Below are 13,926 nucleotides of genomic sequence, written 5' to 3'. Positions count from 1 at the left end.
ACCAAAACCTAAACTTGAAAACTGGAACCTAAACCCGATACCGAACCCGAACCCGATTTCCTAAACCTAAACCTTAACCTATTCTTAATTCCCTAAAGCTATAACCTATAACCTATAACCTATAACCTATAAACTAAACTTATAACCTATAACCTAACCTTCACCTAAACCAAAAACCTAAACCTAAACCTATAACCTAAATGTATTCTCAAATCCGTAAACCTATAACCTATAACCTAAACTTAAACCTAAACCTACACCTAATCCTAATCTCAACTCCCTAACCTAAACCTAAACCTAAACTTGAAAACCCAAACCTAAACCCGATCCTGAACCCGAACCCGAACCCGATTTCCTAAACCTAAACCTTAACCTATTCTCAATTCCCTAAAGCTATAAGCTATAACCTTAACCAAAACCTATAACCTAAACCTTAACCTATAACCTAAACCTATAACCTAACCTTAACCTAAACCTAAAACCTAAACCTAAACCTAAACTTGAAAACCCAAACCTAAACCCGAACCCAAACCCAATTTCCTAAACCTAAACCTTAACATATTCTCAATTCCCTAAAGCTATAACCTATAACCTATAACCTAAACCTAAACCTAGCCTAAACCCATAACCTTAACATAATCCTAAAACCTAAACCTAAACTTAAAACCTAAATGTATTCTCAAATCCTTAAACCTAAACCCACACCTAATCCTAATTTCAACTGCTTAACCTAAACCTAAACTTGAAAACCCAAACCTAAACCCGATTCTAAACCCGAATCCGATTTCCTCAACCTAAACCTTAACATATTCTCAATTCCCTAAAGTTATAAGCTATAACCTATAACCTACAAGCTAAACCTAAACCTTAACTTATAACCTATAACCTATAACCTAAACTTATAACCTATAACCTAACCTTAACCTAAACCTAAAACCTAAACCTAAACCTATAACCTAAACCTATAAACTAAAACCTAAACCTAAACCTAAAACCTAAATGTATTCTCAAATCCCTAAACCTAAACCTATAACCTTAACCTAAACCTAAATATATAACCTATAACTTATAACTTAAACCTAAACCTAAACCTATTCTCCTTCGAGAGTAGAAATGAGCATACTCTCTTGTTTGTTCTCAAGGTGAGATGAAATCACCACTGGGTATGTCTTTTCTTGACCTAAATGGGCATATTCTAAATCAGAGGGTAAAGGTTTTAGGTCAAGCTTCGGTGGCTTGAGGTTAGACGATAGAGGCACGGCATCAGTTTGGTGTAATTCTTTAAATTGTGGCCTCCACTAGTTAACTTCAAGTACCGGCGCAGTATTAAGGCACACCTCTCCCTAATCATGTCATCATCCAAGTCATGAGAGTGTGTCAGGCACATCTCTAGAGGGTCAGAGGATAAGGTCAGAGGCGTTCTATCTTCCATGAAAGAATCAATCATGTTAATGTCGTGAAAATTGTCATCATCCTCTGAGTTTCTGCCGTTATTGAAAAAGATGTTTGACTCCAATGTCATATTCCCTAAAGACATAATCATGACACTATTCCTACAATTGATAATTGCATTTGAAGTGGCAATGAATGGGTGACCAAGAACGATAAAAATCTGAGTGCTCATGTTATTGATGGGTTCGGTATCCAGGATGATAAAATCTACAGGGTAGTAAAATCTATCGACCTGAACTAACACATCCTCAATTATCCCTCTTAGCACACGAACAGAGCGATCAGCAAGTTATAGTGTGGTTAGGGTGAGTTTTAATTCATCCAAACCTAACTGTTTGTATACCGAGTAGGGAATTAGATTGACGCTCGCTCCTAAGTCAAGAAGTGCGTGATCAATTCGATAGTCCCCGATTACACATGATATGGTTGGGCTACTGGGATCTTTGAATTTTTGTGGCACATCTTGCTTCAGGATGACACATACTTTCTCAGTCAAGAAGATCTTCTTTTGAATACTCTTCCATCGTTTGGTCGTGCATAAGTCTTTCAAGAATTTGACATATAAAGGTATTTGTTTTACGACATCAAGTAGAGGAATGTTGACTTTCACTTGTTTCAACGCCTCTAGAATATCCTGAGAGTTAGAGAGAGGTTTTGGTGCAACCAACCATTGGGAAAATGAAGCAACTGGCTTCTCTAGAAGTTTCGGTTTTAATTTTTGTGGAGCAATGCTAGGTCTATCATTGTTATCCTCTTCCGGGTTCTTAGGCTTTTCAACCCTAACCGGAATAGTTTTGTCAATGGTCTTCCCACTCCTAAGAGTGGTGATAGATTTAGCCTACTCCATTTGATCCAAAGAGCTTGGATCACTTATCTCATATTGCGGTTTAGGATCGAGGAGAGGTTGAGTAGGAAGCATCCCCTTTCCCCCAATTATTATGTGTGGCTCTATCCTTTGAATGGATGATATAAGTGATCCTATTGCTGATTTAATATCTTGGTTGAATAGCTCTTGGTCTTGAATGTGATTTAGAACTGGATCTTCTTGAGGTTTCCCTTGATTTGGAATTTGATTGAAGAAATCTTGAGGGGTAGCAGTTTGTCCATTCCTTCAACTGAAGTTTGGATGATTTCTCCAACTAGGATTGTACGTATTAGAGGTGGATCCATTGAAAGGTCTTTGGTAATTATTTATGGCATTGGATTGCTCAGTCAGAACCTCTTGAAAGGCAGATGTAGTTGGACAATTTTTAGTTCTGTGACTGTTACAACCACAAATATCACAAATAACTTCCTTACCCTTATCCTTCCTCGATTCCATGGCCTCGAATTTCTTTATGAGATTAGCCACTTTAACATTGATATCATCATCCTCTTTCAGCAGGTATACTCCGCCCCTTTCCATTGATTGAGTGGTCCTAGAAGTGGTACTCGATTTTGGGTATGTGTCCCATGATTGTACGTTTTCGGCAAGTCTATCCAAGTAATCCCACACATCATTGATATTTTTATTCATAAATTTCCCATTGCACATCGTCTCAACCAATTGATGCATGGAGGATGTCAGCCCATCATAGAAAAAGTGCGTAATGCGCCACATTTTAAAACCGTATTGTGGGCAAGAGCTGACAAGATCCTTGAATCGCTCCCAACATTGGAAGAATGTTTCATCCTCCCTTTGTGAAAAGTTTATGATTGATTTTCTAAGGGTGTTCGTTTTATGATATGGAAAAAATTTTCTTTATGAACTCCCTTTGTATATCATTCCATGTGCCAATAGATCTAGGACATAGTGAATGTGAACACGCCTTAGCTTTCTCTTTCAAAGAAAAGGGAAAGAGTTTCAGCCTGACTGTGTCCTCAGACACATTTGGAAAATATAAAGTGGTTATAATCTCATCAAACTCTTTCAAGTGTAAATACAATTTTTCAGATTCAAGCCCATGAAATTTAAGGAGTTGGATCACCCCTAGCTTGATATTCATGTGTCCCGTATTTTCTGGAAAAACATGCATGAGGGCGTGCTCACCCCCGCCGGTTGTAAATAATCTCGTAAAGTACAAGGCGGGGGTGCTTGATGCACCTCATTCTCATCATGGACTTCCTCAATCCCAGGTGGAGGTAGTGCTTGAGGTTGATTTGCAGCCATAACCTCAATTCAAATTCTAAACTTAGACCTAAAAGAGAGAAATGAAATAAAAATCTAGAAAGAAAGAGAGGATTTGGAAAGAAGTTACTAGATCAGAGTCCCTAAGTTAAAAACCTGCAAAACAAACCAAAACAAGTTAGTTTTTAAAAAATTAAAAATTAAAAAAAAAAATCTCTAAAAATAAAATAAAAGAAAGGAAAGATGAAATAAATTAGGAAAATTCCTAGAACAAAACCTAATCTAGAAATAGAGGGTTAGAAAATCAGAAAGATATTACCAATTTAGAAAGTATATATCAGAATCCTACAAAACAGGAAAAATAGGTTAGTTTCTAAAAATCAAGAAAACCTAAACCTAAAATCTAAGGTTAGAAAAATCCTAATCTTAAACTAATCCCAAAACTAATTAATTTCAGAAAACGTAACCGTCAGTCCCTGGCAACGGCGCCAAAAACTTGTTCACTCCCCAAGTATAGGGTTGTGATGTAATAATAAACTTGGTGAGACCGAGGTCGAATCCCAAGGGACTGAAACCTGTACGTTATCTGAAATTAGGTAGAATTAGAACAAGTTAAGATGAAATCTATTTTGATTATAATTTGAGTAATAATGGTGAAGTATTAATGTAAAATTTAGAGAATTCAAAGGTAGGAAACTAGGGTGCCAAGGATCCACTAGTAGATATCAGGGAAATCTACGCTTGATTCATGAACCCAACTAGACTTCGAGTCCCATCTTCATCCAGTTGGAAGATGTAGCCTGAAAATCAAATCTGAACGTCTTTTGATCTAGTTTTCAAGAGATAAGACGGATGTAAATTAGAATGGATTCCATCACAAAACCATGCCCATGAGATAAAGCAAATAACAAAATTAAACCAATCCACAGCCAATCTGAGCGATGTATGAATGTTAGGGAGGATTCCATCATCCAACCATGTCCAAGGGGCAATGGTGAACAACAAGGCTTCCTAACTTCATAATCAATTACTGGAAAAGGAAGTACACAAAGCCATCACAGATCTATTGTAATTTCAGTCACAATAAACCATTAAAAACTAAAGGCATTCCTTAAAATCAAACCATAATTAAAATCAGTTTAAAATATAAATCATAGCTGTAAAATCAGTCCCATCACTTCACAAGCTTTACCTCTTAGCCCTAGCTAAGAGGTTACCTAACCACAGGCATGATTAACTAATTCTCAAAGGAAAGAAAGAAAAACTAAAAAAATAGAAAAACTAGAAAAACTCTTTCTTGTACTCCCGTCCACAATCGGATCTCCCTTCTCTCCCTTTCTTCTTTCTCTTTATAGGAAACCTTGTCGGTGAGATGTTATAGGTTACGTGCTTACGCAACAACGTTTTTGGAAACCCTTTGCGCCGCTCCCCTGTTTTATGTAGTAAAGAACGCAATCAGCTTCTTGCGTTTAAATTGAATCCATGACGTAGTTCTTACATTCCCTGAGATCTGACGTCATAGGCACGGTCGAAATTGTCTTCTCCTCAATTTGGACAGTCTAGATCATAGATCCGAATGTGATCTTGCTCGCACAATCACCCACAGCGAGCCAGGCGGCGTCCGTGCATAAGTTCGCACTCACTTGCGCACTTTCTTGCGCTGAGACATTCGGTGGGCCCATGATCAGCTTCAATAGAGAGATCCACTCCGTCCATTACACTCGTGGCGAGAATTAGGTGCAGGATGGTTGGTTTTAGCTATCCTTTGATGCGGCCCACTGAAGTAATCAGGTTATAATTGCTTTGGACGATGCAAATGATCTTCTTGTGACCACTGTAGTAGGTACATGCATATGCCTAGGTATATGAAGTCCACGGTCAACATGGTTTGATTAAATCAGTTCAGTCTATCTGATGGACGGTGTGGATCGATCATGTGGGCCATGATGGTGGCCCACCGGCTTCCACAATTGGCCTCCGCGCCACTGTTTGCTCAAGAAACAAAATGGTAGTTGCTGTTTTTGACTCAGTCACGAGACCAAACCATTTTGAAAGGAGATGCAGTTGCCGTGCACATCTGGTGCACTTGTGCACCATGTACACCCTGACTCAGGTGGAGTCTACGATGATGTTTCTGAGATATCCACTCCATCCATATGTTTTATCACCTCATTTAAAGGGTCGAACCCAAGTTTGAAGCATATCCAGAAATCAAATGGGCCCAAAATCAATGGTTTATGAGCTGATCTGTCCGTTGGGCTACTTCTAGAGGGATCCACTAGCTGAAATTCGACGTGTATGGTTAATTTAGAGTCCTCAGGCCCTGTATAATGTTTTAAGCCGATCATATGGTGGGAGCCCTATGATCTTACATTCTGGATGTCTTTTAGGCCTGTTTAAGGTGAGTGGCTAGAATTTCTCTGATCTCCGGCATGTAAATCCTCGATCTTGGTCCCATGGAGTCTTGTCCAATGCCTTGGTGATGCCTGAGTGTTAAATCCATGCTTTTAGCATCCTTTCCAGTCCACGCTCCTAGATTCACCTTGCATCACAAACACAATTAAAATAAACCGTTAAGCAGTGTCATGTTTGTAAATCCAGGTAGTAATTGGGGTCTAATATGCAATATTCGACCCTCAACACTTTTCTAAAAGTTAGATACTAACATTGTTTGTTTTGTCCCTTTTTTTAGATATAAAATCTAACCTAGAATCATTAATTGGGTATTATCCTTCCAACTCTCTTGCTTTAGATTATTTTTGAATTTTGTTTTGATCTAAAAGTTTTTAAATTATCTAGAAGTAAGTTTAGGTTTAGAATTAGGTTTTGAGTAGTTCATGCCCAAGTGAATTCGTAATAACACTCTTCATCTCTTAAGTGAAGGAGGACTAGTTGAAGGATTGGCCATCCATTGCCGTATTAGAAAACTTCTAAAATCATCTAATTTGGTTGTGGATATGGCTGAGAACCAACCAAATTGGCATGTTGAAGACCAACAAGATGAGAATGAGGTGCAAAATGTCCCACCATCTAGAATGTTACATGATTATTTACAACCAACTACGATAAGCACCCCTTTCTGCATGATATTTCCACATGATGCAGGAAATATGGATTTCATACCGGGGGTGATCCAACTACTTCCAAATTTTTATGGACTAGATTCTGAGAGTCCATACCTACATCTCAAAGAGTTTGATGAGATTGTAACAACCATACACTTCAACAATGTGTTGGATGACACCTTAAGATTAAAATGTACCCTTTTTCATTAAAGGAGAAGGCCAAGTCATAGCTTCACCCTGTAAGACTAAGATCGATTGGGACATGGGATGAGATGACTTGGGAGTTCCTTAAAAAGTTCGTCCTAGTTTATAAGACTAACAAATCTTAAAAGGGTTATCATGAACTTTTCCTAAAAAGATGAAGAAACCTTCTTCCAATACTAGGAGAGGTTTAAGGATCTTTGAAGTGCCTGCCCACACCATGGCTATGAAATTTGGCTGGTTATAAGCTTTTTTTATGATGGAATAACTTCACCCATATACCAATTTGTAGAGATGATGTGCAATGGGGAATTCATGAATAAGAATCCTGATGACGCAAGGAAATATTTCGACATGTTAGCTAAAAATGTGCAATCTTGGGATACTTTAGCTAAGTCAACCAATCTCAAGTCAACTCAGCCTAAGGAAAATTGGGGAATTTACTTCTTAAGGGAAGAAGACGACATCATTGCTAAGGTATCCAACCTCACAAGAAAAGTTGAGACTATAGAATTGAAGAATGTGGAATCAGTTAATCCCGATGAGACTGTTGAAACTGTTTACGGCATTTGCGTAAGTTACATACACTTGGAATAGGAGTGTCCTGCTATTCATGCGTTCTAAGAGTTGTTACATGAGCAATCCAATACTATGAATAAGTTTCAATGACTGTTCAGTGCTCCAATTATCAAACACATATAATTCCAGTTTGAGGAACTACCTGAACTTCAGTTGGAGGAATGAACCAATGACTAATGCTGAGAAAAACCCTCAAAGGCCTCTACCTTCAATCCTTATCCCATTGTTAATGCACAAAATGACGCAAGAGGATCCAGTTCAAAAACTCATGAATGATAAAGAGCAATTCAATCAGAGTGCCATGTAAACATTTCAGGATATTAAAACATCCTTAGGAATGTTTGCATCATCCATTCAAAGATTAGAATCATAACTAACTATAGGGAGAAAGGGGACTCTTCTAGCCCAACCTCAACCTAACCCAAAACCTCAATGTGAAATAAGTGACCTGAGCACTTCTTCTCAACATGTGAAGCAACCCAAGTTTATAACTATTCTTAAAAGTAGAAAAATGATTGATAAAAACATCCCGACGATGGCTGAGAAGCCTGACTTGGAAGGATGTAAGGGTGATAATGAGAGTAGCCACACCCCACATGAGAAAGGACCAGAAAAAAATTATAAGATGGTGGCACCATTCCCACAACGGTTGATCTGACCAAAACCTAATACCGAAGATATCTTAGAGATTCTTAAACAAGTGAAAATCAACATCCATTTGTTGGATGCTATAAAATAAATTCCCTCATATGCCAAATTCTTAAAAGACCTATGCACAACCAAAAGAATACACAATATTCAAAAGAAGATATTTTTTTATAGAAAAACTGAGTGTCATCATCAAACAGGATGTGCCCCAAAAATACAAAGATCCCGAAACCCCAACTATCTCATACGTGATTAGGGATCACCGAATTGAGCATGAGCTGCTTGATTTGGGGGTGTGTGAATTTGATCCTCTACTCGATCTACGAACAGCTTGGTCTAGGTAAATTAAAATACACCAAGACAACACTCCAATTCACTGATTGTTCGATTCGTATATCAAGAGGGATGATAGGAGATGTGCTTATCCAAGTAGATAAACTCTACTATCTAGTATATTTTATTGTGTTGGATACGCAACCCGTTATTGATGCTAACACTCAAATTCCTGCCATCCTTGGCCGCCCATTCCTAACTACATCAAATGCCATAATTAATTATAGGAATAGGAGATTTCATGATCATAACCTTCTTCCTTGAGATAAACATTTTAATGAGGATTCCAATATCCACCTTGAAGATGTGTATACTATTGCCTAAATCCTCTAGAAGACCTATCTGGGTGAATCCCCTAGGAATTACAACTTCCCATTAGTTGTAGGAGATTCTACTAACATTCTATCATGTTGGACACCTCAAAGGAGAATATGCACGCAAGATAGTTGATATTGGAGCTAAATCATTGGCAACACATTGACAGCATGATCAGGGGAGCAAGGGAAGCTGATTGAAGCATGGGAGAGCATCGATCAAGTAACCTGAGATGATGCTACAAAAGGGGCTTAATCTGACATGTAAATTATCAATTTTAAGAGTCTGAGTACACTCCTTCCTTGTGCAGGATTGAGTGTAGAGTTTGAATTTTCAAACTCGACTAGGTTCTTATATAAGACCTTGGTTCTTGTGCAAGACCTGAATCCAAGTTCTTATGTAGGCAACTAGACATGGGTGTGTTTGTGTGTTACTCTTCGAGGGAGCCTCCGGCAGGAGTAAACATAGATCATTGGATTATGAACGAGGTTCATGGCGAGCTTATAGAAAAATACGTAAGTCTCCGAGGGAGCCGGTCCTTGTGTAGGATTGTAAAGGTTAGAGGTAAACTTGATTTAAAACTTCCGATAGTGAAATCCAGTACACTTATATGTTGAGTGCATCCGCCGAGAGTAGAGTAGGAAAATCCAACCACTTTATATGCTTGTGTTTGGGATTGTCTTTGAACACTTATTTAATTATGCGTAAGTGATAGATAGTTAATTAAATGTATGCAAAATTAGATGAATGTTAAGAGTTGATAGGTAGCACATCCTACACACATATGTATACTATTATATATAAACTAGTTGCTTCATTAGAAAATGATTTGTAATCTATGTGATTGGACCTTCTATTAGCTTGGAAGCCTTAGAGTTAATTGTCTTAATTTAATTGTTACTTAGTTTAAGTAAGAAATTACGTGGTTAAAAGATGAAAATTTTATTTGGTCCTAATTACCCTCCCTCGAGGACATAACATTCATTCCGTAACTCCTTCAAGCTTTCACATGTCATGGTATCCTATATCACGCAATTTCAATCTCATCAAAATTAGAAACAAATTCTGCACTTTTGCAGTTTTCCTCAAAATCGTTGAGCAAAACACTCGATCGATCAATAGGCATCAAGGAATCCATAATTGATCAAGATAAGTCAGTTGATCGATCGAACATACAAAAATTGTCCAGCGAGTAATCTGTAAATTTAAGTGATTCTCGATTGATCGAGGCATGGTTGTTGATTGATCAAAGGTCATAAAACTTATATAGCAAGACTATGGGGTCATTTACTGCATTTTCTGGATTTTGACATTCTGGCCATGCATTTCAGGACTTTGAATTTTTTGGGCCTGAAATTTTAGGATTCATTTTCCTTTATTTATTCACTTGTTTTCAAGCATCGTTTGATTTCCACTTAATCTCCTTTTGTCCACATGCTCGAATATACTCGATCATCATCCCTTGAGCTCTTAAATCTTTAATCACTCTACTCTTGATCATCTTTAGACTTTAAATCCTCACCTTTAGCTCAGATTTAGCTTTAGACTCTAATTTTTCCTTGTACATGTAAATACTTTATTAGCACCAATTAACTTAATTTGTTTGACAAAAGTAATGCAAAATAGGACATAAATATTCAATATTTTGGGATTATTAACAACCTTAAATAGAATCAAATAATATAATAGAGAATAAAAATTTAAGCAACCATAGAGAACACATGAATTTTACGTGAAAAAATCATTTCGGAGAAAAAAAGCCATGGCATAAAGCCATAATAAAAAAGTAACAAGAGATGAAATAACTGACAGATGAGAAACCTTGGCTTCTCCCTCAAAACCCTTAAAAATGTGATAAGGTCCTTTCGTTCTAGCCTAATTGTGTAATTAGAATCCTCCCTACAAAAAAAAAAAAAAAAAGCCTTCAGCTTTAGTTCAAAATTATGGCTACAAATGTTAAAAACTGAGGCTAAAGCCTTTAGTCTCAGTTATCCAAATCGAGGCTGCAACTCCCGTGGGTAAAAGCTTTAGCCTCAATTTTAACAACTAAGGCTAAAAAGGCTTTTATAGTCTCAGTTCTTCAATTGAAGCTAAAAGAACCTTTTTAGCTTTGGTTACCTCGAAATAAGGCTAAATCAAGATTTTAGACTTTGTTGTTTCTAATTGAGACTAAATCCAAAATTTAGCCTCGGTTGCCTCCAACCGAAGCTAAATCCTTTTTTAACCATAGTTCTCAACAACTGAGGCTAAAGACTTTAACCATGGGAGTTGCAGCCTCAATTTAAGTAACTGAGGGAAAATCGAAGCTAAAGATGGATTTAGCCTCTGTTGGCATCAATTGAGGCTAAATTCAGTTTTTAACCTCGGTTATCAACAACCAAGGTTAAATATAGTTTTTCACCTCAGTGGATGCCAACCAAGACTAAATCCATCTTTAGTATTGGTTTTTATCAATTAAAGCTAATAATATCACAATCAATCGATGGTTAAACCTATGCATGTTTCACTCATTTAACATTCATCGAGACATAAAACAATTAGCATAATACCAACAAAATAGTTAACGGTCTATTTAAAGTTTGCAAAATAAACTACAAATGAACATGAATAAGCTGGAAATTAGGAGCTGCAGTACAACCTTCCACATAGCCACATAGCCTCATATAGGCAAATAGGGAAAACCATACATCACTCCTAGTTAAGTACATTGATGTTCATCATCACTTTATCTGGAAAATGCTAGAAGAATGAGATATTACTCTTGAAAAGATTCACATCAATGAGAATCCACTACCAAAAAATCGAGCAAAGGCTATGAACTTTGAAAGTTTTTGGCTACGGATATAAACCGTAGCTAAAATATTACCAATTTAATCCGTAACTAAAACCTACTTAATCTGTAGCTAAAACCTATGCCCCCACCAGGATCTTATTAGAGATTAATGGTGCTTAAGGGGCTCCGTGGGGCCCGTTGGAATATATGTGTTTTATCTAAGCCACCCATCAATTCTGATATATAATTTCAGTGGATGAGCCCAAAAAGTAGGAAGATTGAAGGTCTAAGTGGACCACACCATAAGAAATAATTTAAAATAATTTTCTATCGTTAATATGTTATGTGGTCCGCTTACAACTTCGATCTGAATCCGTTTTTGAATCAACTGTTAAAATGATTTGTTAAAATGAATGGACGGAGTGGATAAATAACATACATCATGGTGGGCCCCATAAGTGATAAAAGAAAGCACTGAAGGTGCCATCCGTCACCCCCAAAACCCAAATGTCCACGCTAATCCTCCTGTGCGTGCCCATCTCCCAAAACCCAAACTCTCTCTCTCTCTCTCTCTCTCTCTCTCTCTCTCTCTCGCACTCAGCCTCTCCCTTTCCCTCGCCATCTCTCCATCTCTCACGCTCCTTCACCCTCTCTCTCGCGCACTCAGCCTCTCCCTTTACCTCGCCCTCTCTAGATCTCTGTCTCTTGGCCCCAGACCCCTCTCTTTGTTTCCTAACATCTCCCTCTCTCTCTCTCTCTCTAGGGTTTTCAAAACCCCCTTTCGCCACAATCCCACCATTGATTTGTGAGCAGACCATGTGCCAGGGTTTTCAAAACCCCTTTCTCCAACCCTCGTCACCATCTCGGCTCATCCACCAGCCGGAGCCTTCGTCCGATTGCAATTTCTTCTTTGCTCAGGTGCGTTGATAGATCTGGACTTTATCCAACTCCATGAATCAACCCTTAAAGCCATGCAAGGCAAAATGGTCCATATTTTTAGGGACTTTCCAATTTTTATGGTATTTTTTAGGATTGAAAGTGGTTTTCGGAACTGGATTTAGGGGTTTTGGTGCCAAAATGGTATGAAGAGGGGTTTAGGGACTTGGAGATTTGATTCTCATCCGTTGATTTGATTCCATTTCTTAGGTTTTCGGGAGGAAAAGGAAATGTCCCTCTCTAAGGAATGAAAACCGATTTCATCATTACTTTGGGCTTCCACAAACAAGGGGAACCATTACATAAGAAGAAATTAATTTCTTTTTACTGGTGAATCTTGTTCTCCACCAATCTGAACAGGCCCCGAAGTGATGCCTATGGATCTATTATTTAAGAATCGCTTATGAGACTTGTTTGATTTTGTTTCAGAAAGATATTGTTGTTTATCTTTAGTGGCAACTCTTAGTTTTGTCATCTTTGGTGGTAGTTTGTAGATTTCTCATTGTTTTATTTCTAAACAGCCCTTGTAGACCTCAATTAGCATTTAATTTACATTAATAATACAAGGAGTTATTTGATACTCCAGCAATCTATGACTCTAGATGATTGGAATTTTAGAGTGTTTCTCGGATTGGAATAGAAAAAATTGTGGATCCCATTGTTTGTCTTTCAAATTCTAATTTTATCTTTAGAATTTCTGTCTATGGTCGGTTGACCTGGTAAGCTCTTTATTCTATAGATCTATACTATGTCTTTCTTTGGAAAAGCATTCGATGTAGAATCCTTGGCCCTCATTCGGTAGTGGAGTCTAGTGCTAATTTAGTTAAAGTTTCAAATTGGTATTTACATAAAGAGTATAAATGTTAAATGCCATGACTTCTTATACATTTTTCTGCACACAAATTCCCGTGGGAAATGTGGAAATTTTTTTACGTGATTGGGACAATCCATTCTGCAATCCACACTGTAATGGGCCATAACCAAAGATCAGTCCAATTGGATAGTCCTAGCTGCTTGATTTGAGGAAAAAAGGCAGGTCCTTGGGCCTTGTTCTGATTGAGCATTTCGGATGGTCTGATAGGCTTATTTTTTTAAACTGTGCTCATGTATGGTGATATTGTACAAGTTTGCCATACATTCTTGTGGCAACTTGTTTGTAAAAATGTGTACAGGTCTGATAGGCCTGATTTTTAATTCATCAATATCTATTTTGGGTTTTCTTTTCATTTTCTATTGATTTGTATTTTGGGTTTCCTTTCAATTTCCATCTAATGGTTTTTTGGGTTTTGATTAATATCAGTTCCTTGGGTCTTCATCAATACCTGCTTTGGGTTTTCTTTTGATTCCCTCAATCATCAATAGAAATCAAGCAACAATAAGTCGTAATCTTATTTTCTCAATGCAGAAATCCAATGAGAATGCTACTCAAATGCAGAGATCTAATGAAAAAATCATCACTGGCATATGTGAACAGCTCATGAATTTCTTTATTTTAAACTTAGTTTTATAAGTTTAAG

At 37.5% G+C, this 13,926-nt stretch overlaps 2 non-coding genes across 2 annotated transcripts; one reads left to right on the top strand and one right to left on the bottom strand.

The window, feature by feature from the left end:
* The first annotated feature begins 3,056 nt into the window (after positions 1–3,056).
* On the top strand, positions 3,057–3,163 carry LOC131241765 (small nucleolar RNA R71). The gene has a single exon (XR_009169330.1). It is a non-coding gene; the product is annotated as a small nucleolar RNA R71 (small nucleolar RNA).
* Positions 3,164–6,945: 3,782 nt separating this feature from the next.
* LOC131241870 (small nucleolar RNA R71) lies at positions 6,946–7,052 on the bottom strand. The gene has a single exon (XR_009169437.1). It is a non-coding gene; the product is annotated as a small nucleolar RNA R71 (small nucleolar RNA).
* Between the last annotated feature and the right edge of the window lie 6,874 nt (positions 7,053–13,926).

The sequence above is a fragment of the Magnolia sinica genome, chromosome 3 (genome assembly GCF_029962835.1).
Source record: "Magnolia sinica isolate HGM2019 chromosome 3, MsV1, whole genome shotgun sequence".
In the NCBI taxonomy this organism is placed as follows: domain Eukaryota; kingdom Viridiplantae; phylum Streptophyta; class Magnoliopsida; order Magnoliales; family Magnoliaceae; genus Magnolia; species Magnolia sinica.
This window is presented reverse-complemented; position numbering and strand designations above follow the sequence as displayed.